This window comes from Scyliorhinus torazame, chromosome 8 (assembly GCF_047496885.1).
Source record: "Scyliorhinus torazame isolate Kashiwa2021f chromosome 8, sScyTor2.1, whole genome shotgun sequence".
Taxonomy (NCBI): Eukaryota; Metazoa; Chordata; class Chondrichthyes; order Carcharhiniformes; family Scyliorhinidae; genus Scyliorhinus; species Scyliorhinus torazame.
Window position 1 is genome coordinate 69,902,620 of NC_092714.1, and position 25,304 is coordinate 69,927,923.

At 46.9% G+C, this 25,304-nt stretch overlaps 1 long non-coding RNA gene across 1 annotated transcript in view; it reads right to left on the reverse strand.

The window, feature by feature from the left end:
• Positions 1-6,337: 6,337 nt before the first annotated feature.
• The window catches only part of LOC140428745 (uncharacterized), a 38,611-nt gene continuing 19,644 nt past the window's right edge, over positions 6,338-25,304 (reverse strand). The window contains exons 3-4 of the long non-coding RNA XR_011948852.1: positions 9,123-9,231; positions 6,338-6,571 (exon numbers count right to left, since the gene is read on the reverse strand). This is a non-coding gene — a long non-coding RNA (uncharacterized lncRNA). The remainder of the gene's footprint in view (positions 6,572-9,122; positions 9,232-25,304) is intronic.

Below are 25,304 nucleotides of genomic sequence, written 5' to 3' on the forward strand. Positions count from 1 at the left end.
GGGTAGGGTGCAGTCGGTCAAAATGACGGTCCTCCCGAGGTTTCTCTTTGTGTTCCACTGCCTTCCCATTTTGATCCCCAAGGCCTTTTTCAAACGGGTAAGCAGGAGCATCATGGGATTTGTGCGGGCGAATAAGACCCCGAGGGTGAAGAGAGTGTTTCTGGAGCATAGCGGGGGGGGCGCTGGCGCTGCCGAATCTATGTGGCTATTATTGGGCTGCCAATGTGGCGATGATCCGTAAGTGGGTAATGGAGGGAGAGGGGGTGGCATGAAAGAGGCTAGAGATGGCGTCCTGTGTGGGCACGAGCCTGAGGGCGCTGGTGACGGCACCGTTACCGCTCTCGCCGACAAGGTACACCACGAATCCGGTGATGGCGGCGATGCTGAAGGTCTGGGGGCAGTGGAGGCGACACAGGAGCGAGGTGGGGGCCTCGGTTTGGTCACCGATTCGGGAGAATCATCGGTTTGTCCCGGGAAGGATGGATGGGGGGTTTTGGAACTGGCATCGGGCAGGGACTAGAAGAATGGGGGACCTGTTCATCGATGGGACGTTTGCGAGCCTAGGGGCGCTGGAGGAGAGGTTTGGGCTACCCCCGGGAAACGCTTTCAGGTTCATGCAAGTGAGGGCATTCGTGAGGCGGCAGGTGAGGGAATTTCCCGCTGCTCCCGGCACAGGGGACCCAGGACAGGGTGATTTTGGGTGTATGGGTTGGAGAAGGCAAGGTTTTGGCGATTTACCAGGAGCTGAAGGAAGAGGAGGAGGTCTCGGTGGAGGAGTTAAAGGGCAAGTGGGAGGAGGAGCTTGGGGAGGAGATAGATGAGTGTCTGTGGGCTGATGCCCTGAGTAGGGTTAATTCTTCCTCCTCTTGCGCCAGGCTCAGCCTAATATAGTTCAAAGTTACTTATGACAGGGGCGAGGTTGAGTAGGTTCTTTGGGGTGGAGGACAGATGTGGGAGGTGCTCGGGGAGCCCGGCAAATCATGTCCACATGTTCTGGTCGTGCCCGGCACTGGATGGGTTTTGGAGGAGTTTTGCAAGGTCTATGTCCAAGGTGGTGAATGCCCGGGTCAAGCCGAGCTGGGGGTTAGCATTATTTGGGGTATCTGATGAGCCGGGAGTGCAGGAGGCGAAAGAGGCCGGTATTCTGGCTTTTGCGTCCTTGGTAGCCCAGCAGAGGATTTTGCTACTATGGAAAGATGCGAAGTCCCTAGTGTGGAAGCTTGGATCAATGACATGGCAGGGTTCATCAAGCTGGAGAGGATAAAGTTTGCCTTGCGAGGGTCTGTGCAAGGGTTTTCCAGGCGGTGGCAACCGTTCCTAGACTATCTCGCGCAGCGTTAGGAGGAGGTCAGCAGCAGCAGCAGCCCGGGGGGGGGGGGGGTTCTTTTGGGGTGGCGTTTGGGTGAAGGTGGTTTTTTTTCCCTATTTGTGCTTTTAAATGTTATATGGGGGGTTATTGTATATGGGGGAAATCCAATCTATAATTTCTGATTGTTGTGTTTTTGTTTCTTTTTTCTTGTTTTGTTGAAAATCTGTTGAAAAATTTGAATAAATATATATTTTTTAAAAAGCCTTATTGAAGTTCATGTAGACTACATCAACTGATGAAGCAACTGAAGGTGGTTGGGCCTATAGGATATTAGCCTGAGGAACTCCACCACAGCCTCATACAGTTCATTCCAGATCCTAATCACTTGCCATATAAAACTGTATTTTCTTATGTTCCAATTAGTTCTATAGCCATTCACCTTGGTTCTTGGCCGTTCTGTCATTGGGAACGGTTTCTTCCATTTACTCTGTCCAGGCCCTTCATGATTTTGAACACTGCACCAATCCTTCTCTCAACTTTTGCTAAGGAGAACAGCCCCAGTTTCTACAAACTATCCACATAACCAAAGTCTCTCATCTCGCAAACCATTTTCATAAATCTTTTCTGCACCATCTCTAAAGCATTCACATTCTTTCAAAATGCTATGTCCCAGAATATGGTGCAACACCGCTGTTTTATAAATGTATACCATATTTCCTTTTAAAAGGTACACTTCGAGCTGCTCCTCAACTGGGTGTCCACCGTTTTAGAGGAGAACAGCCAAGCCATCTGACAACACTCTGTGGAAGATGACTTTGGCGATCCACCAACCATCAATGAGTTTAACCATGCCATCTAACAGATGAAAGCCAACAAAGCTTGCGGGCCAGATGGTATATCTGCAGAGGATGCCAAGCCGGCAGCTGTCAACTCACATCACATCTCCATCAATTCATCCTCCATCTCAGCGATGAAGAGGACGTTCCCCCAGGATCTCAAGACTGCTACCATTATTATTATCCACAAGACGGGGGATAAATCTAACTGTGAAAATTACAGGGTGAGTTCCCTCCTGTCCATCAACGTTCTGGCCTGATTCCTGCTGAACCACCTTCATCCTGTCACTGAGGGTATCCTCCCGGAAACCCAGTGTGGATTCTGGTCATCCCAGGGTACTGCAGAGATGGGGCAGGATTCTCTGCTCGCCGACCCCAAAATCACATTCTGCGATCGGCCGGAGAATCCCCGTTTGCGGCAAAATCGGGGGCGGCACCACTTTTGCAATGCTCCACCCCCTCATAAAAGACATACTCAAGGAATATGCCACACGCTGTCGGGACGGCCTCAGGACATCACCTCAGGCCCTCCCCCGATGCTCCGCCCCCGATGGGCTGAGTTCCCGATGAGGTGGATCACTCATGGTATTTTCTTTGTGGACCCCGCGTGGAGGCTGCAGACTGAGTCCAGCGCCGCCACAGTTGGGGAGGGGGGGGGGGGTGGGGGGGTTGGAGCCGTTCCGCAGGCAGGGGAGGCTTTGGTGGGGGCTGGGGGCACTGGTGGGGGGTGGTTCAGGGGTGGCGAGGCTGGCTACGGGGGGACATTATTTGGCAGGCCGGGTGCACGCGTGGCCGGTGCCATGTTGCACGGCCATGGACCCGACCATTCTCCAGCCGTTTTTGGCGTGGGAGCCGGGAACTTTATCCGGCACAGCTGTAAGCCCCCCAGCAGTCCTGGAATCAGTGCAGCTATTGCGCCGTTTATTCTAGCGTAAAATGCCACTGTTCCCACGCCACCATCAGCACTTAGTCTGCAAATCAGAGAATCCAGCCCATGGTTTTTGCATCTAGGCAGATCTAGGGAAAATGCTGGGAGCAAAACCAAGAATTGTTCCTCGTCTTCACTAACCTGACCCAAGCGTTAAATCATGAAGCTCTTTGAATTATCCTCCAACTCTTTGGCTGCCTGTTGATGTTTGTCCCCATCCTGAGACCTCTGCGAGACAAGAAGACCATCACCGTCCTGAATGGAGGATCTTATACTTTTCACATCCGCGATGAGGTTTAACAAAGTTGAGCGATCGCCCCCACCTTGTTCACCATTTACCTGACCTTCATCATTCATCTAATCCGAGATGACCTACCAGCTGGTGGCAGCATCCAGTATCACCTGGACAGGAAGCTTTTCAGCCTTGGTCGCTTCCGGAAAAAACTAAATTGACCTCCTTGAACATTCACCACCTTCAGATTGAGGATGACTGCTGCCCAACGTCTCACTCTGTGCAGGACATGCAAGGATGATTAATCTCTTCAACACTTCTGATAAGAGGCAAGGCCTATCTTTAAACATTTTCACGACAAAGGTCCTTCACAGATGAGCAATCCCTGCACCATCCACATAGACGGCGTGGCTCCGGAGTTTGTGCAGCACTTCCCATATCTCGGCGGTCACCTCTCCCAAGGGACTACAATCAATGAGCCAACTGTGCCAGTGCTGCCTTATTCAAGCCAATGTGTCTTTGACAAGAGGGACTTTGGAATTCAACAGGGATCCTGGTTTATAAGGCCCTTCTGTTCATAGAATCATAGAATTTACAGTGCAGAAGGAGGTCATTCAGCCCGTCAAGTCTGCACCGGCCTTTGGAAAGAGCACTCCACTTAAACCCATGCCTCCTTTACTATAGTGAAACCTGAACTGTCTATCAATGCCACTTTGAGATCCTTGAGAGCTTCCATCAGCAGTGCTTGTGTTGAGTCCTGTGGACCAAATGAAAGGACCACCAGACCAGTGTTAAGGTCCTCCATGAAACTCTGTCTACCAACATTGAAGCCCTGCTCTTGCAGAACCAACTCCAATTGTTAGGATACCGGACCAGACTTCAATTTTTGTTAGGATGCCAGACCAGGCCCTAGTTTTTTGTTAGGATATTGGATGAGAAACCCTAAATTATTTGCAATTTGTAAAGCTGTGAGGAAAGGATACTTCACCCCACCAGAGCGATAACCCTAACCAATAGGTACCTTTTATGTTAAAATGAACTTGAATTTAAACACAGAATTAACCACATTAACATCAAAGAAATAGCTTTACAATTAACAGTTGATCAGTTCTTAAATAAAAATAAAAAGTTGAACTCACTATCTACACCTGCCACTATATGTATATGAATAAAACAACCCAATAGTGTTGAAACTCCACTCATAAATAAAGTTATCAATCAGGGCCACTTGCTGTTCTTATGCAGACCTTTGGAGAGAGGCCCTTTCAAGAACAACCTGAAAATCCTTCTGTCTTGTCAGACTCATATCCTATGACAAAACTGACAAAACTCAAGACAGATCTGGCTCCTCCCATTAATTACATCATCTGTATCCCACTAAGATGACCCATGAACTTAGCTACGACTAAACATCTTCCCTCAATAATTATTTACATCCAATGGAACCTACAAAAACATTAACAATATTTCATTAGCTCACTATAAGTAAATAAGTATATGGTTAGAATCAATAATTAACTCACTTTAATGACACCTTAATTACAGTTTTAGTAGACATACTGCCTATATATATTTTAAACCAAGGTTTTTGATAACATTACTACAACATAATATAAAGTATAATATATAATTAATTGCTACATTCATCCCACATTGGATGGGCTATGGCAACCAGATGCCAGGAACCTGTGTCCCTCGACAGGCTCTCTTTCTCCAACTCTCCACTGGCCAATACTCTAAGTGTGGCCAAGGGAAAAAGCATAATAGACTTGTCAGTGAGGCACAACAGTGGCAGCAGAAGAAGGAGAGAAAGCCAACCCAGGGCTGAGAATTCCATTCCCTCGCGCGACAACATGTCCCCAGTACAGAAGAACCAATGGCTCCTGAATTGGGCTCCTCGGTCATCTGTAGACTCACCAAACCTGACAGGCATCATCCTCGATTTCCAGGAACCGCCAATGATGACCATATTTCCTTGCTTTGAAATGTTTTTGACACCGGCCCTATCCAGATACCATGAAGGCTTTATGAATTTAAGTCAGTGCATCATATTTACTGAAATACATCTCTGATAACTATTGCATCAGTTTATTTATTTCAGAAGGCAGCAGAGCACCATCAATTGTTACCGAGAGTTTGGCTCTCCAAGGTGCCAGCACATTACGGTCACCATTGGAAGGGTGCCGGCTGTCAGGGAGATCCTGGTCCAGCAACATGCTCAGTCACTGCCAGATAAGTGCTTGGACCTGCACACCATCGCTATAGCCATGAGTGGGATCCACCAGTAGCTATGTGAGGGGGACAGAACACCTTGACCCCCTTCCAGGATTCTTTCTCTGCAAGGAGTCAGGGAGGGGTGTTAGGGCACCCTCAAGGAGGAGGAGAGTCTGGGGCGGCACGTGCCACAATGGTTAGCATTGTTGCCTACGGCGCTGAGGACCCTGATTCGAATCTCGGACCTGGGTCACTGTCCGAGTGAAGTTTGCACATTCTCCCCGTGTTTGCGTGGGTTTCACCCGTACAACCCAAAGATGTGCAGGTTAGGTGGATTGGGCACTCTAAAATGCCCCTTAATTGGAAAAAAAATAATTGCGTACTCTAAAAAAAAAATTTTTTAAGGAGAAGAGTCAGCCGGGCACCTGAGGGCAAGACACCCAGGGCTTTCAAGCTGCTCCAAGTCCCCTCTACCTGTAACCCTGGCAACTCCCACTGTTTCTGTTCATCCCATCCTCACCCACCCCAGCCAAGCATATGCCTTCCAGCCCCTTCCCTTGCCTCTGTGTAGTTGCCCCTCCCCCAGGCAAGGGGGACCTTCCACCCTTCCCATTAGTCTTGCCTGAGCTGTCTTGTTATGGAGCCAAAGCAGCAATGAGAGCAACATAGTGAAAGGTAGGTGTTCGCTCCGCACACAAGCCTCAAAGTCGCGAGTTGAAATGCAATTTACCAGGAGCACATCAATTATATCCAGTTGTGATTCACGCCAGTCAAATTAGCCACTGACATGTTCATTAGACTTGGAGTGGAGGGGTGATTTTGGAAAGCTGGGTTTTTAATGAGCGTTCATGAGATGCCTAGGCATACAAATATAGTTCCAGACATGGCATGTCAGACAACCCGACCTCCATGAAAGATAGGAGTAGGAAATTGCAACTCGTATTTACGATTGTGGAAAACTGACTTTTGGCTGCACTCTTCCGCTCCTTCCCGCCACGATGCCGACCGCTGGGGGAACCGGAATATCCTTCCTGTCTGCCTGTAATGGGGCACTGGGTAAATACAGAGATTTGGGAAGCATTTAGTAAAATCAGTTTGGTTATTATGGGGTTTCAATTTTCACATAGACTGGAAAAGATGGAACAGTTCAAGTAGAAAGGTATGAATTTTTCTATAATGTACTTTGTACCTTGGAACCAACAAGGGAATAGTCCATACTAGATCCATTGATGTGTAAATGAACCAGAATTAATTAACAATCTGTCTGAAATGTCTTGCGAATAATAACCATTATATGAGGAATATGATAGATAAGGGTAAGTCACAAGCCAAAGTTATATTAAGTAAAGCCAACTTTAAAGGATGGGAAATGAATTACCTCCAGAAAGCTGAAGGGAACTGTTAATGGGTAATCCTACAACCAAGCAGTGGCAAGCATAATTGTTTGGTATGATACAAAAACGGTGCAGATTTCGAAATGGTGAATTCTCCACTTGTTGAGTTATGTGATCACGGTCAACAACTGAGGTAAGGGTTACACAAATACAGGTAAAAGTGGACCAAAGGATACAGAGAAAGTAATGAGGTGCAAAAAGGGAATATGAAAAAGGTTTGGAAGGGATATCATAGCTGCTCCCACGGGGATAGTATAAAGGGAGTGAGTATCGAATATTATGTACCCCTGTTTCCTTTCTTTGCTTGTGCTTGTCCTCTGTGCTTGAAGAACAGGCAGTCCCCAGGTGTAAACCTCAGGAAAATTGGCCCAAATTCAATCATTATCTGGCAGTGGTACTGCTGGATATAAGGCTGAGTCTGTGCTGATTTATTTGTCAAGTTAAATACTTTCTATAGTCTTTGGGATTTACCATGAAGCCTTGGGCCTAGGGCTAGGGTGGGTCAAGGTACTGCTCTGTTCAAGTGGAGCAGACTTTCTAGTTACTGATATTTAAATCGTTTGCTACTGAAGTCTGAATATTTAGAAATATTGCATGCCTCTTGACCAATCAATACCAGGCTTACAGGCATTCACAGAAATTATTAGCAAGTTTCGACATTGTATATTCTGGACTAAAAACAGTAGTCTGTTTGATGTGTATCAACCTGGCATAAACTCATGTGTTAACTAACTGTGCTCCTAGATTGCCTACAGTTGATTCGCCTGACCAAGTATGCATTCTGCCAGGGCACATAGCTGAGGCTCATTCAAATGGTAGAGACTGGATGTGCGCCCAGCAAGGACTGAAATAACGACTGAATGGCAGATCAAGACTAGCTTCCAGGAATGAAAAGAATGTGAATCATTCTCTTTTCAGTGCTGTTCATAGCAGGTCCTAGCTGGTGCATCACAAGCTTCTACCTGCCTTTAATTATTGGGTGTGTTTGATCATGTATCTCTTAACAGGCAAGTGATTCTTTCTGAAATAAAGTCTACAAACTAATTGCCCCCTCTTTGCTCCTTTTAAAGAGACTGAGTGATCAGGATTTTGCTGTGAATGCTTTATGCAATACATATCCATTACAGAAACGGGGAAAAGCTAGCTAAATGTGATCAAACTGCAATAATCCAGCTTTCTAACCTCACAACCAGTTAAGTGCCACTTATCAAGTAGAATTGATTTAGATTTTGGCAATCCAGCCATGGAGCTTGTGATTTTTAGGAAAAAGTTGGTCTGCTGCAATCCTCAGAGTTCGGGAGAAGAGTCCCTGCTCTATGTTCTCACGCACACACTGTTCCTCCGGCAGTTCACTGCAGATTTGCAGATGATACCAAACTGGGACATTCAAGAGGGCTAGAATACAAGACCAGGGATGTACTTCTGAGGCTGTATAAGGCTCTGGTCAGACCTCATTTGGAGTATTGTGAGCAGTTTGGGCCCCATATCTAAGGAAGGGTGTGCTGGCCTTCGAAAGGGTCCAGAGGAGGTTCACAAGAATGATCCCTGAAATGAAGAACTTGTCGTATGAGGAATGTTTGAGGACTCTGGGTCTGTACTCGTTGGAGTTTAGAAGGATGAGAGGGGATATTATTGAAACTAGAACCAGAGGACACTATCTCAGATTAAAGGGATGATCCTTTAAAACAGAGATGAGGAGGATTTTTTTCAGCCAGAGGGTGGTGAATCTATGGAACTCCTTGCCGCAGAAGGCTGTGGAGGCCAATTCACTGAATGCCTTTATGACAGAGATAGATATATTCTTGATTGATAAGGGGATCAGGGGTTATGGGAAGAAAGCAGGAGAATGGGGATGAGAAAATATCAGCCATGATTGAATGGCGGAGCAGACTCGATGGGCCAAGTGACCTAATTCTGCTCCTATGTCTTATGGTCTTATGGTTTTATGGGAGGGAGTGAAAACTGAGAGTTGGAGCAGAGGATCAGCAGAAGCCCCACAGAGTCTGAGGGGTACTATTAAATGATTAATGACAAGAATAGGCTTGAACTTGAAGAGATGATTACAGAAGATTGTAGTGGTGAGATTAGGTCAAGATGCTCAGACATTCATTTTTACATTTAAAATTAAATTAGATGGAGTCATAACTTGTGGAGTAGATGAATTTTGGATGCAATTGTTTTGGGAAAATGCAAAAAAATGTGGATTTACCTCCCAATACACCAATTCCCAACATTAGATGGGAAATTTAGCCCATGTAAAGGTCAGTTGGAACCTTCCCCTCACAAGGCCAGGATTGTCAATGGAGCTGGGAGAGGACCTGTAAAATAATAGCATTTATTATTCATTCCAAACTTATGGGTTTTCCATCTTAACAGATAAAATAATACCTGTCACTCATCAGTGCAGCTTCCTAATCTATTCAGGTCCTGCTGTATGTTATCAGCCTGTTCCCAGTGTTATTGCAGTGCCTTTTGGTACCATCTCAAATTTTGGAAAGTTCTGTTTCTGCCCCCACCTCCAAGCTAGTTATAAAAGGCATGATTTCTCCTGGAAGGTACAATCAGTTTATTTCTCTGCTCACATGTTTGCCCCTGCTCATTTTCCTAATGTTTGGCCTTGGGGAAAATGTAGAATACTTGTACTCGCTCTGTGCTAAACTGTCTCTGTGGGAGAAAAAAAAATAATGTACCCTGCTACATTCTCTCCACAACAACCCAATTATACTGGGTCATGAGATGGCTCTGTCATTATTCCCAGCACTCTGGCATCTGTGCTGGAAGGCTACTGTGCCATATCTGCTTCTCCAGAGAAAAGTGGCCAGAGTCCTCCAAGTAATAGGTAGGTTAATCTTTGGTGCCATTTTCCTGTAGTTGGTTGCTCCTTTGCAGATGACAATGGTGGCATGGTAGCACAGTGGTTAGCACTGCAGCCTCACAGCGCCAAGGACCCGGGTTCGATTCCGACCTTGGATGACTGTGTGGAGTTTGCACTTTATCCCCGTGTCTGTGTGTGTTTCCTCCGGGTGCTCTAGTTTCTTCCCACAGTCCAAAGATGTGCAGGTTAGGTTGATTGGCCATGCTAAATTGCCCCTTAGAGTCCAACTGTTAGGTGGGGTTACGGGGATAGGGCAGGGGATTGGGCCTTTCAGAGGGTGGGTGCAGACTCAATAGGCCAAATCGCCTCTTTCTGCATTGTAGGGATTCTATGATAGAAGGCAGAAGCAAAAGCATCCTGTAAATTGGTGACCTTGGCCTGAATAGTATCAGACACAGTGCTCCATCATCACTGAGTTTTCCATCTCTACAAAATGCTTTTGAGTCACCACTCACGCCATGGTGATTTGCAGGTTCCTCATGCCCTCTTGCATGGCTACACTGATGTCAGAGCAACACTGCTGTTTATTCTCCAACATTCCAAGCAGGGAGCTTTGAAGGTTCTCAAAGGATTGCATGATGAACTTCTGCTGGTTAATTAGTGCAACTCTCTATGCTGCCCTTGTGACGTACACATCTGTAGCTCCCAAAGCAGCTGCTATGTGGTCTAATCCCTCCTGTCTTCTTGTTGTTGTTTGTCTGTCACCACTTCCACTTACTCCTTTTTACCTTGCTTCACCTGGAGCTCCTTCATGATTTTCACTGATCTGACTGTATCTGAGCTGGTGCTTGAGTGGTCTGGACCACTGTAGACATCATTGAGTTAATTCCGGCTTTTGTATGGTGCCAGCTTCCTCATCTTGCGGAAATCCCACAGAAAGAGAACCTTGTACGCCAATGACCGTCTACACAATAACAAGTTCCCTACAGCAGAGAGGCAGACGTTACCCACTTAATTAGGTTAACTTAGATGATACTGCAAAATGGACGATGTTGATTCAGCTTCACATTTAGGAGAGATCTATAATGGATTGAAAAGACCCATTAAACACTGTCGCCCAATGTCAAAGTTATTTCCCTGAGTGTAAGGTTAAGCAAGAATACAAAGTGGAAGAAAACCGTTACTTTGCTGGGTTGGGATAAAAAAAAACCTCTGCAATGTTTAATCCCTTGATAACTTTCATCCTAATTTTATGGGGAACCTGCACTTTGCAATAGCTCAGACATCAAAGGTGTGATCTACAATGATGCATGCTAGAGTTAATGTTCATGTACAGCCTTATCCTTTGAAAAGAAAGAGATGCTGCCAGGGACTAAATGAGAGCACTCCGGTTAATAGGAATTGGTCTAAAAAATAAAACCCTGTTCTTCGATCCGATTTATTTTCTTGAGTTAATTTCCTTTACATATCACACTCATCATTATGCTCCAGCACAGATAATGAATATCCCCCCTTTTATGTATTTAGATTCTATGGAGCATTTCTTCTGGCATCTTTCATGCGATTATGCCTGGAATTATTACGATAATCGTTTTATTGTCACAAGTAGGCTTATTGTCACTGCAATGAAGTTACTGTGAAAAGCCCCTAGTCGTCACATTCCGGCGCCTGTTCGGGTGGACTGAGGGAGAATTCAGAATGTCCAAATTTCCTAACAGCACGTCTTTCGGGACTTGTGGGAGGAAATTGGAGCATCTGGAGGAAACCCATGCAGACACAGAGACAACGTGCAGACTCCGCACAGACAGTGACCCAAGCCGGGAATCGAACCTGGGATCCTGGCGCTGTGAAGCAACAGTGCTAACCATTGTGCTACTGTGCCGCCCACTGTGCTACCGTTTCGCACATCCTTATGCGTATGTTCCAGCCTTATTTTCCTTATTATAATCTTCAAAGATACCTAAACTAAATTACAACCTTTAAAACTATTTAATTCTGAAATTATAATCTTAAAATATACACAAAAATAAATGATAGGCTTCAATGCTAGCCAAATGAATGCTTTCTTTTAATTCACATAAATATATAAATAGCACATGTAATTCCTGGCAGTGTGTCATAATGCTTAGACCATTTTAAACATAAGACATGTGCCTAAAATATAACTGATCATTTCCTGTTTGTAAAGTTTGGCTCAGTTATGGCATAAATATTGAAAAACGGCAGCAGTACTAACTATTCTTTCCCGTTCCAACACAAATTTTCCATTTTGATTTTAAGAGCGGCACAGTGGTTAGCATTGCTGCCTCACAGTGCCAATGACCCAGGTTCAATTGCAGCCTTGGGCGACTGTCTGTGTGGAGTTTGCACCTTCTTCTGGTGTGTGCGTGGGTTTCCTCGGGTGCTCCGGTTTTCCCCCTCAGTCAAAAGATGTGCAGGTTAGGTAGATTGTATATGCTAAATTGCACCTTAGTGTACAAAGGTTAGGTTGGATTGAGGGGATGGGGCGGGGGAGTGGGCCTGGGTGGGGTGCACTTTCAGAGGGTTGGTACAGATTCAATGGGCCAAATGGCCTCCTTCTGTACTGTAGGTATTCTATTCTATGATATGAATTTTCAACAATTGAAAATTCATATCATATCAATTCATATCCAGTTCTCTATAAACACTGATACAGGTTTCAGCACTGTGGGAGCCAATAGAGATAAAACATATTGCTGATTCTGACCCTATCTGTGACAATTACCATATTTTGTGCACTCGCCTGACCTTTACAGAATAGGCAGATCATGATGTGAGTCAGAGTGAAATGTTGATTTCATGCTGAACCTGATATTTTTGATGTCATTCAAGGCAATCATAGAATTCTTACAGTGTAGACAGAGGCCATTTAGTACATCAAGTCTGCACCGACCCTCTGAAAGAACCCCTACCTAGGCACGTTCCCCCGTCCTATCCATGCAACTACACCGCCCCTGGACATTTTTGGCTACTAAGGGGCAAATTTAATATTGTCAATCCATCTAACCTGCACATCTTTGGACTGTGTGTGGGAGGGTGGCATGGTAACACAGTGGATAGCACTGCTGCCTCACAGCTCCAGGGTTCAATTCTGGCCTCGGGTGACTGTCTGTGTGGAGTTTGCACTTTCTCCCTGTGTCTGCGTGGGTTTCCTCCCAGGTGCTCCGGTTTTCTCCCACAGCCCAAAGATGTGGTTAGGTGGATTGGCCATGCTAAAATTGCCCGTTAGTGTTCAAAAGGTTAGGTGGGGTTACTGGGTTACAGAGATAGAGTGGAGGCATGGGCTTAAATAGAGTGCTCTTTCCAAGGGCCGGGGCAGACTCGATGTACCGAATGACCTTCTGACTGTAGGGATTCTATGAAATCCATGAAAACGATCTATTATGGATGACTTTGTCTTGCTAAAGAGAGGGCAGTCTGAGCATATTGCAATGCATGTGGATGATGTGCCTTCCAAAGCTGAATAGCTGGCATTATATGCAAGCTCTGAGATGCGATTGTGCAACTTGAAGCAATGCTAATTGCAATGAATGTAAGGTTTGAGGCAAGGTTAATATAGCTTGTTGGGCGGTGAGCAAAGTGGGAATGGTGATTAGAGCCACTTGTGAGGCTAATGATGCAGTCAACAGGAATTGGTATATAAGGATTCATTCATTGACCTTGAACACTTTTGTGAGGCCATTAAATGTTTTGTGACACTGTAATCCTTGACTCCAGGCTAATGGCAGTGACTGCTAGAGGCAGCTGCTTTCACTCCCTTCTGTGCACTTGTCTGGAGGGCCTTCAGGCTCCCTGACAGAAGAGAAGAGAACCTCTCTCCTCTAGCTAATCTCCTGCACCAGTGACTCCAGAGCAATAGCCCAAGGGGGGCCTGTTATGCCATTTCTGTCCATCCTGAAAGTTTTCCAATGTTGCTCAATTGGCTCCTGCCCTGCCTGCAGCCAGAATGCATCTCATCCTTCAGCATTACAGCCTGGCTTTAAGTGGTGCAGGCTAACTGCAGCCAGAATGCATCTCATCCTTCAGCGTTACAGCCTGGCTTTAAGTGGTGCAGGCTAACTTTAGACAGTGCCAGCCTCATTTGAATGGCCGTACCGCCCGCTGAGGGGTACAGCCACTTCACAGGATGCTCAGTGCTCTGCTGCCCACCATAATCATAGAAATGAATCAACAGCAGGAGGTTTTTGAGCTGTCTGCATTATTTTGATCGGGTATGAGGTAATCCCGTGCTTGAATTTGGATGCTATTCAATGTAGCCCTCTGAGTAACAAGTTGGTTTCTTCACAAGAATATATGAATGTTCATGATCACCAGACTCCAGCCACTAACTGTCCAATGTTTTTCTGCTTATTTTTAGTTTCTTTGAAAAGTGGTGGGAACAGAAAATAAGCTGGGAACAGGAAGTGTTGTATTTCCACCAAGAGCACGACCGCAAAGGTTTTCTGCTGGAAGTGATGGCAGTGGCCATAAACATCTGCCCAGATAGAGGTGGCTGGATTAAAATAATGTTTACATTGCAGGATAGTATCAAACACCAGCAAATTTCCCAAAATTGCCCAAAAGGGGGTGAAGATAAACCCAGTAATGACAGACCAGGCTATTTAACTTCGGTGATGGGGCAACATCTAGAAACAATAACCTGGGACAAAATTAACAGTCAGGTGGACAAATGAGAGTTAAGGAAAACCAGCCTGGATTTCTTACGGCCAAGTTATATTTAACTAACTTTTTGGTGTTTTTTGAAGAGTTAAAAGAGAGAGTTGATGAAGGCAATGCTATTGATGTGTACATGGACTTTCAAAAGGCATTCAATACAGTGCCATTCAACAGACTTGTGAGCAAAGGTATAGCTCATGGAATAAAAGAGACAGTGGCAACATGAATACAGAACTGGCCGAGTGACAGGAAACAGAGAGTAGTGGTTAATTTTTAAAAAATAATAATTTACAGGATGTGGGCATCGCTGGTTAGGTCAACATTTATTGCCCATCCCTAGTTGTCCTTCAGAAGGTTGTGGTGAGTTGCTTTCTTGAACCGCTGCAGTCCTTGAGGTGTAGGCATACCCACTGTGCTGTTCGGGAGGGAATTCCAGGGTTTTGTCCCAGTGACAGCGAAGGAGCGGTGATATATTTCCAAGTGAGGGTGATGAGTGACTTGGAGTGGAACCTCCAGGTGGTGGGATTCCCAGGTATCTGCTGCTCTTGCCCTTCTAAATGGTAGTGGTCGTGGGTTTGGAAGGTGCTGTCTAAGGAACCTTGGCGAGTTACTGCAGTGCATCTTGTAGATGGTGCACATGGCTGCCACTGTTTGCCGGTGGTGGTGGGTTTGAATGTTTGTGGAAGGAGGAACAATCAGCAGGTTGCTTTGTCCTGGATGGTGTTGAGCTTCTTGAGTGTTGTTGGAGGTGCACTTATCCAGGCATGTGGAGTGTATTCCATTACACTCCAGACTTGCGCCTTGTAGATGGTGGACAGGCTTTGGTGGGTCAGGAGGTGAGTTACTCCGAGCCTTTGACCTGCCCTAGTAGCCACCGTATTAATGCTGCTAGTCCAGTTCAATTTCTGATCAATGGTAACCCCCAAGATGTTGATTGTGGATGATTTTCGGGCAAAGGAAGATTTGTAGTCGATTTCCCCAGACACAGGTATTGCGACCCTTGCTTTTCCTGATATAATAATAATCTTTATTAGTATCACAAGTAGGCTTACATTAACACTGCAATGAAGTTACTGTGATAATCCCCTTGTCGCCACACTCCAGCGCCTGTTCAGGTGCAGAGAGAGAATTCAGAATGTCCAATTCACCTAACAAGCACGTCTTTCAGGACTTGTGGGAGGAGACCGGAGCACCTGGAGGAAACCCACGTAGCCATAGGGAGAATGTGCAGACTCCGAACATACAGTGACCTAAGCCGGCAATCGAACCTGGGACCCTGGCGCTGCGAAGCATCAGTGCTAACCACTGTGCTATCGTGCCGCCCATATGGGTATGTAAATGACCTAAATACTCAAGTCTACAGGGCACAATTTCAAAGATTCCAGATAATACAAAACTTGAAAATATTGTGAACTGTGAGGAGGACGGTGTAGAACCTCAAAGGGACATAGTCAAGTTGGCAGAATGGATGGACAGGTGACAGATAAAGTTAAATGTGACGTGATTCATTCTGTTGGAAGACGATAGAGAGACAATATAAAATAAAGGGTAAAATTCTAAAGGATGTGCAGGAGCAAAAGGACCTGGGTGTTTTGTACATACACCATTCAAAGTGGCAGGGCAGGTTGAGAGCCCAGTTAATAAAAGATATAGTGATCTCGGCTCATTTAATATGAGCATAGAGTATAATAAGCAAGGTGGTTATGCTGAACCTCTTGAAGACACTAATATAGCTTTAGCTGGAGTATTGCATCCAGTTCTCAGTGCCGTAAAATGTGAATGCATTGGAGAGACTGCAGAAAAGATTCATGGGAATGGTTCCAGGGATGAGGAACTTTGGTTCTGAAGACAGATTGCAGAAGTTGGGACTGTTTTCTTGGAGAAGAGAAGGCTGAGAGGAGATTTGATAGAGGTATTCAAAATCATGGATCATAGAATTTATAGTGCAGAAGGTGGTCTTTCAGCCCATCGAGTCTGTACCAGTCCTTGTGAAGAGCACCTTGTTTAAGCCCACTCTATCCCTGCAACCCAGTAACCCCACTTCACCTTTTTGGACACTAAGGGGCAATTTAGCATGACTAAACCACCTAACCTGCACATCTTTGGACTGTGTGAGGAAACCAGAGCACCCGGAGGATACCCACGCAGACACAGGGAGAAGATGCCTGGACAGAAGAGAGAAACTGTTCCCACTTGTGAAAGGATTGAGAACGAGAGTGCAGGATTTAAAAGTAATTTGACATAGAATCAAAAGTAAAATGAAAAAAAAAACATTTTCACGGAGTAAGTGGTTAAAGACTGGAATGCATTCCCTTAAGATTAGTGCAGGTTCAATAGAAACATTCAACAGGGAATTAGACTTATCAGAAAATGAAGAATATGCAGGATTATGTGGAGAAGGTGGGAAAATGACACTAAGCGAATTGCTCATTCAGAGAGCCGGCGCAGACATGAAGGATCGCATGGCCTCCTTTCTGCACAGTAACAATTCTATGAAATGTTGTGATTCTGTGATTTTTATCTTTGGTGCAAGGGAAGCTGCTAATGCTACCATATATTAGGCAGATAACTATTAGGTGAATGGATGCGGCTCAGCGAATAGTGCACCTGACTCTGAGCTAGAAGCTCCAGGTTCAAGCCCCACTTCAGGATTTGTTAGCCACAAGGAGCGTTCATGATGCCGTCAAATAGTTTGATGCTCAATCCCCTGCTCCTTTCAACAAGCCAATGGCAGGGATGAAAGTGGAAACAATTCCTGGTCAGTCATGCTTGATGTGGAGTGACTTGCCGCTATTTGAAACAGGAAGTGATGTCTACAGTCCCTTGTGGACTACGGCTAATTATCCTTGGAACGTTTAGTTGTCAGCTAACAGGCATAAGTAAAATGAAAGGATTGTTGATGTGTGTACCTTTAAGCTGCTATAAATTCCTTGCTTTTCAACTGTACAGAGCAATTTATTTTTGTGCTGTTTCCCTCAAATCTCCTGCCTTGTTTATACTCTGAGGCTGCAGTTCTTTTTTAAAGTCTTCACACATTATACAGAGGAATATTTGCGAAAGATTCTTATCGGGATCGAAGCTTCAAAAAAGACAACCCCCTCCAGTCTCCAAAAGACCGGAGAAGACACACCTTCCTATGACAGAAAACACACGAGCCCTTAATTTGTCAATCACAGATATGACTGGAGTTGCCTTATGCTCTGTAGTTCACTTCGGAGCTGTTCACAACCATCATATTATTGCCGATTGTTTAGTGGACTCCTCCAATTCAGCCACTATTTGCAGTACATATCAATCCCAGTGACCATTGTTTGATGCTCTGTAAGCATCCTGCTTTTCAACGAAAATAACCTTTGAGACCTGACTTCTGAGGCAAATGACAAGTGCCATTCACACCACACAAGTGCAAGGCAATGAACATCTCCAACAAGAGACAATCTCATCATCTGCCCTTGCCATTCACTGGCATTACAACATTGAACCCCCTCTATCAACATCCTGGGGTTTACCATTGGCTGGAAACTGAACTGAACTGGCCATATACTTACTGTGACCATAAGAACAGATCAGAAGCTGGAAATTCCGTGGACTGTCTCACCTACTGACTCCCCAAAGCATGCCCATCATCTACAAGGCTTAAGTTAGGAGGGTGGTAGAATACCCTCCACTTGAGTGTAACTCCAACAACAGTCAAGAAGTTCAACACCATCCAGGACTAAGATGCCCACTTGATTGGCACCTCATCTGCCAACTTAAAAGTTTGTTCCCTCCACCACTAATGAACAGGGGCAACAGTGCATACCATCTACAAGATGCACTGCAGCAACTCACCGAGGCTCCTTCGACAATTTCTTCCAAACCCACAACCTCTACTACCTCAAAAGACAAGGGCAACAGGCACATGGGAACACCACTGCCTGCAAGTTCTCCTCCAAGCCACACACCATCTCGACTTGGGTGTTTATCGCCATTCCTTCACTGTCGTCGATTCAAAATCCAGGAAAACTACGTGTCCTAATAGCACTGTGGGTGTATCTGCACAACATGGACTGCAGCGTTTCAAGAAGGTGACTCACTATCACATTCTCGAGGGATAGTCGGGATAGGAAATAAATGCTGGCCTAACCTGCGATACCCACAATCAATGAAATAATCAATAAAAATTGCTCAAGAGTCATGTTATAATAGAAAAGCCTTTTTACGACTTCCGCGTGCGGCGATGACCAGCTGAGTCGCATGTTTCGGCAGCTCCCGGTGAAACGGACTTTTGGGCTCTTGATAGGAGCCCCAACGGCAATTTTGACGGCTAAAAACACTGTGCGGTAAACCAGAAGGGAATCCCCCCTGGATACGGATGAAAAAAGGAGGAGAAAGTGGCCGGATTGCAGTGGATCCTTTAGAACAGCGGCAAGGAAGGCAAGCAAAAACCAAGATGGCGTCGGAAGGTGGCAGTTTAACATGGGGCTCTGAACCACAAGAGTTCTTGAAATGCTGTGTGGAAGAACTCAAAAAGGAAATGAAGAAAGAGCTGTTGGCCCCGATACTACAGGCGATCGAAGGGCTAAAGGAGGAACAAAAGACCCAGGAGCGGGAGCTTCGGGTCGTGAAGGCAAAGGCAGCCGAGAATGAGGACGACATACAGGGCCTGGTGGTGAAGACGGAGACGCATGAGGCACATCAGAAACTATGTGTGGAAAGGTTGGAGGCACTGGAGAACAACGCAAGGAGGAACAACCTGAGGATTCTTGGTCTTCCTGAAGGTGCGGAGGGAGCGGACGTCGGGGCATATGTGAGCACAATGCTGCACTCGTTAATGGGAGCGGAGGCCCCGGCGGGTCCGTTGGAGGTGGAGGGAGCATACCGAGTGATGGCGCGAGGACCGAGAGCAGGAGAAATTCCCAGAGCCATAGTGGTGAGATTCCTCCGTTTTAAGGATAGAGAAATGGTCCTTAGATGGGCAAAGAAAACTCGGAGCAGTAAATGGGAGAACGCGGTGATCCGCGTTTATCAAGACTGGAGTGCGGAGGTGGCGAGAAGGAGGGCGAGCTTTAATCGGGCCAAGGCGGTGCTTCATAAAAAGAAGATAAAATTTGGAATGCTGCAACCGGCAAGACTGTGGGTCACATATCGAGGGAGGCACCACTACTTTGAGACGGCGGATGAAGCGTGGACTTTTATTGTGGAAGAAAAACTGGAATGAGCGGGTTATTAAAAAGAACGTTTGAACAAAGTGGTGGGGCGAATGTGGGGGGCGAAGAGGGGGGTTAAAAAGGGGGGAAAGAGGAGTTTTATGTACTAATCCTGCGATGTGGTAACTTTTCTCTCTTCCACAGGTGGTGATGGGGGGAGGAGGGGAGGTGGAGGAGATGGGGCGTTGGCCATTGGGGGCGGGGCCAAGGGAGAAGCGCGGGCTTGGTTCCCGCGCTATGATAATCATGGCGGGAATAGAGAAGCAGGAAGGAGGGGGCGTCGCACGGTGCGAGCCGAGGTCACGGGGGGAAGCCGAGGTCGGCCAGAGCTTGCTGACTTCTGGGAGCAACATGGGGGGAGTAATTACGCTAGCGGGGGATCTAGCGGGAGGGGGTGGGAGGGGGGAATTACTGGGTTGCTGCTGCTGGGGAGAGGGGGGAGCTGGTATGGGAGGGGATGGGCGGGGGGGGCACCGCCTGGGGGAGATACAGCTGCGTGGGAACCGGGTGAAGAGCTGGAAAAAGGGGATGGCTAATCGACAAGGGGGGGGGGGGGGGGCGTATGAAGCCCCCCAACCCGGCTGATCACGTGGAACGTGAGAGGGCTGAACGGGCCGATAAAGAGGGCACGGGTACTCGCACACCTTAAGAAACTTAAAGCAGATGTGGTTATGTTACAGGAAACGCACCTGAAATTGATAGACCAGGTTAGGCTACGCAAAGGATGGGTGGGGCAAGTGTTCCATTCGGGGCTAGATGCAAAAAACAGGGGGGTGGCTATATTAGTGGGGTAGCGGGTAATGTTCGAGGCAAAGACTATAGTGGCGGATAACGGGGGCAGATACGTGATGGTGAGTGGCAAACTACAGGGGGAGACGGTGGTTTTGGTAAACGTATATGCCCTGAACTGGGATGATGCCAATTTTATGAGGCGGATGCTAGGACGCATTCCGGACCTAGAGATGGGAAAGCTGATAATGGGGGGAGATTTTAATACGGTGTTGGAACCAGGGCTGGATAGGTCGAAGTCCAGGACTGGAAGGAGGCCGGCAGCAGCCAAGGTACTTAAAGATTTTATGGAGCAGATGGGAGGTGTAGACCCGTGGAGATTTAGCAGACCTAGGAGTAAGGAGTTCTCGTTTTTCTCCTATGTCCATAAAGTCTACTCGCGAATAGACTTTTTTGTGCTGGGAAGGGCGTTGATCCCGAAGGTGAGGGGAACGGAGTATACGGCTATAGCCATTTCGGATCACGCTCCACACTGGGTAGACTTGGAGATAGGGGAGGAAACAGGAGGGCGCCCACCCTGGAGAATGGACATGGGACTAATGGCAGATGAGGGGGTGTGTCTAAGGGTGAGGGGGTGCATTGAAAAGTACTTGGAACTCAATGATAACGGGGAGGTCCAGGTGGGAGTGGTCTGGGAGGCGTTGAAGGCGGTAGTTAGAGGGGAGCTGATATCAATAAGGGCACATAAAGGGAAGCAGGAGAGTAAGGAACGGGAGCGGTTGCTGCAAGAACTTTTGAGGGTGGACAGACAATATGCGGAAGCACCGGAGGAGGGACTGTACAGGGAAAGGCAAAGGCTACATGTAGAATTTGACTTGCTGACTACGGGCACTGCAGAGGCACAATGGAGGAAGGCACAGGGTGTACAGTACGAATATGGGGAGAAGGCGAGCAGGTTGCTGGCACACCAATTGAGGAAAAAGGGAGCAGCGAGGGAAATAGGGGGAGTGAGGGATGAGGAAGGAGAGATGGAGCGGTGAGCGGAGAGAGTGAATGGAGTGTTCAAGACATTTTATAAAAAATTATATGAAGCTCAACCCCCGGATGGGAGGGAGAGAATGATGGGCTTCTTGGATCGGCTGGAATTTCCCAAGGTGGAAGAGTAGGAAAGGGTGGGACTGGGAGCACAGATCGAGGTAGAAGAAGTGGTGAAAGGAATTAGGAGCATGCAGGCGGGAAAGGCCCCGGGACCGGATGGATTCCCAGTCAAATTCTATAGAAAATATGTGGACTTGCTCGCCCCGGTATTGACGAGGACCTTTAATGAGGCAAAGGAAAGGGGACAACTGCCCCCGACTATGTCTGAAGCAACGATATCGCTTCTCTTAAAGAAGGAAAAGGACCCGCTACAATGCGGGTCCTATAGACCTATTTCCCTCCTAAATGTAGATGCCAAGATCCTGGCCAAGGTAATGGCAATGAGAATAGAGGAATGTGTCCCGGGGGTGGTCCACGAGGACCAAACTGGGTTTGTGAAGGGGAGACAGCTGAACACGAATATACGGAGGCTGTTAGGGGTAATGATGATGGCCCCACCAGAGGGGGAAACGGAGATAGTAGTGGCGATGGATGCCGAGAAAGCATTTGATAGAGTGGAGTGGGATTATTTGTGGGAGGTGTTGAGGAGATTTGGTTTTGGAGAGGGGTATGTTAGATGGGTGCAGCTGTTGTATAGGGCCCCGATGGCGAGCGTGGTCACGAATGGACGGGGATCTGCATATTTTCGGCTCCATAGAGGGACAAGGCAGGGATGCCCTCTGTCCCCATTATTGTTTGCACTGGCGATTGAGCCCCAGGCGATAGCGTTGAGGGGTTCCAAGAAGTGGAGGGGAGTACTTAGAGGAGGAGAAGAACACCGGGTATCTTTGTATGCGGACGATTTGCTACTATACGTGGCAGACCCGGCGGAGGGGATGCCAGAAATAATGCAGATACTTGGGGAGTTTGGGGATTTTTCAGGGTATAAATTGAACATGGGGAAAAGTGAGTTGTTTGTGGTGCATCCAGGGGAGCAGAGTAGAGAAATAGAGGACCTACCGTTGAGGACCTACCGTTGAGGAAGGTAACAAGGGACTTTCGTTACCTGGGGATCCAGATCGCCAAGAATTGGGGCACATTGCATAGGTTAAATTTAACGCGGTTGGTGGAACAAATGGAGGAGGATTTCAAGAGATGGGATATGGTATCCCTGTCACTGGCAGGGAGGGTGCAGGCGGTTAAGATGGTGGTCCCCCCGAGATTCCTCTTTGTGTTTCAGTGCCTCCCGGTGGTGATCACGAAGGCTTTTTTTAAAAGGATTGAAAAGAGCATCATGGGTTTTGTGTGGGCCGGGAAGACCCCGAGAGTGAGGAAGGGATTCTTACAGCGTAGCAGGGATAGGTGGGGGCTGGCACTACCGAGCCTAAGTGAGTATTATTGGGCCGCTAATATTTCAATGGTGAGTAAGTGGATGGGAGGGGAGGAGGGAGCGGCATGGAAGAGATTAGAGAGGGCGTCCTGTAGGGGGACTAGCCTACAGGCTATGGTGACAGCCCCATTGCCGTTCTCACCGAGGAACTAAACCACAAGCCCGGTGGTGGTGGCTACACTGAAGATTTGGGGACAGTGGAGATGGCATAGGGGAAAGACTGGAGCCTTGGGGGGGTCCCCGATAAGAAACAACCATAGGTTTGCCCCGGGGGGAATGGATGGGGGATATGGAATGTGGCAAAGAGCAGGAATAACGCAACTGAAAGATCTATTTGTGGATGGGAAGTTCGCGAGTCTGGGAGCGCTGACCGAGAAATATGGGTTGCCCCAAGGGAATGCATTCAGGTATATGCAACTGAGGGCTTTTGCGAGGCAACAGGTGAGGGAATTCCCGCAGCTCCCGACACAAGAGGTGCAGGACAGAGTGATCTCAAAGACATGGGTGGGGGATGGGAAGGTGTCAGATATATATAGGGAAATGAGGGACGAAGGGGAGACTATGGTAGATGAACTAAAAGGGAAATGGGAAGAAGAGCTGGGGGAGGAGATCGAGGAGGGGCTGTGGGCGGATGCCCTAAGCAGGGTAAACTCGTCGTTCTCGTGTGCCAGGCTAAGCCTGATTCAGTTTAAGGTATTACACAGGGCGCATATGACTGGAGCACGGCTCAGTAAATTTTTTGGGGTGGAGGATAGGTGTGCGAGGTGCTCGAGAAGCCCAGCGAATCATACCCATATGTTTTGTTCATGCCCGGCACTACAGGGGTTTTGGATGGGGGTGACAAAGGTGCTTTCAAAAGTAGTGGGGGTCCGGGTCGAACCAAGCTGGGGGTTGGCTATATTTGGGGTTGCACAAGAGCCGGGAGTGCAGGAGGCGAGAGAGGCCGATGTTTTGGCCTTTGCGTCCCTAGTAGCCCGGCGCAGGATATTGTTAATGTGGAAAGAAGCCAAGCCCCCGGGAGTGGAGACCTGGATAAATGACATGGCAGGGTTTATAAAGCTAGAGCGGATTAAGTTCGTTCTAAGGGGATCGGCTCAAGGGTTCACCAGGCGGTGGCAACCGTTCGTCGAATACCTCGCAGAAAGATAGATGGAATGGAAAAAAGAAGGCAGCAGCAGCAGCCCAGGATCGGGGGGAGGGGGTGGGGGGGGTGGGGGGGGGGGGGAGGGGGGGGGGGAGGAGGAACCAGAAGGACTCTCAGGGTTGTTAATATATACTGTATAATATGTATAGGTCGTTGCGACAGATAATTATATATTGGACTGTTAAATTATATTTTTGGAGAGTGTTACTTGTGATAAGGCAGTTGCCAATTAGGGTTAGTTTTCATTTTTGTTATTTATTATTTATTCATTTTTTGTTTATAAAATAGGTCATTGTTATTTGTGTTGTTATAATATTGTGTAAAGGATGCACAATGTACTGTGTTGGTTGACCAAAAATTTTCAATAAAATATTTATAAAAAAAAAAAGAAAAGCCTTTTTACTGAAATTATTTTACGACTTATCAATCCAATGCCAACACATGACCATGTGTTGCCCTGTTAACATATTTAACAGGATTTATTCACGTGAGATTATACACAATGATAACCTACAGTTTGTTGCTTCACCAAAGAGAAGGAATTGGTAGATGTTGAGTCTGGAGAAGGGGGTGTAGATAGCCTGGGTCACATTGTGATCCAAAAAGACGAGGTGTTGGGTGTCTTAAAAAATATTAAGGTAGATAAGTCCCCAGGGCCGGATGGGATCTACCCCAGAATACTGAAGGAGGCTGGAGAGGAAATTGCTGAGGCCTTGACAGAAATCTTTGGATCCTCGCTGTCTTCAGGGGATGTCCCGGAGGACTGGAGAATAGCCAATGTTGTTCCTCTGTTTAAGAAGGGTGGCAGGGATAATCCCGGGAACTACAGGCCGGTGAGCCTTACTTCAGTGGTAGGGAAATTACTGGAGAGAATTCTTCGAGACAGGATCTACTCCCATTTGGAAGCAAATGGACGTATTAGTGAGAGGCAGCACGGTTTTGTGAAGGGGAGGTCGTGTCTCACTAACTTGATAGAGTTTTTCGAGGAGGTCACTAAGATGATTGATGCAGGTAGGGCAGTAGATGTTGTCTATATGGACTTCAGTAAGGCCTTTGACAAGGTCCCTCATGGTAGACTAGTACAAAAGGTGAAGTCACACGGGATCAGGGGTGAACTGGCAAGGTGGATACAGAACTGGCTAGGCCATAGAAGGCAGAGGGTAGCAATGGAGGGATGCTTTTCTAATTGGAGGGCTGTGACCAGTGGTGTTCCACAGGGATCAGTGCTGGGACCTTTGCTCTTTGTAGTATATATAAATGATTTGGAGGAAAATGTAACTGGTCTGATTAGTAAGTTTGCAGACGACACAAAGGTTGGTGGAATTGCGGATAGCGATGAGGACTGTCTGAGGATACAGCAGGATTTAGAT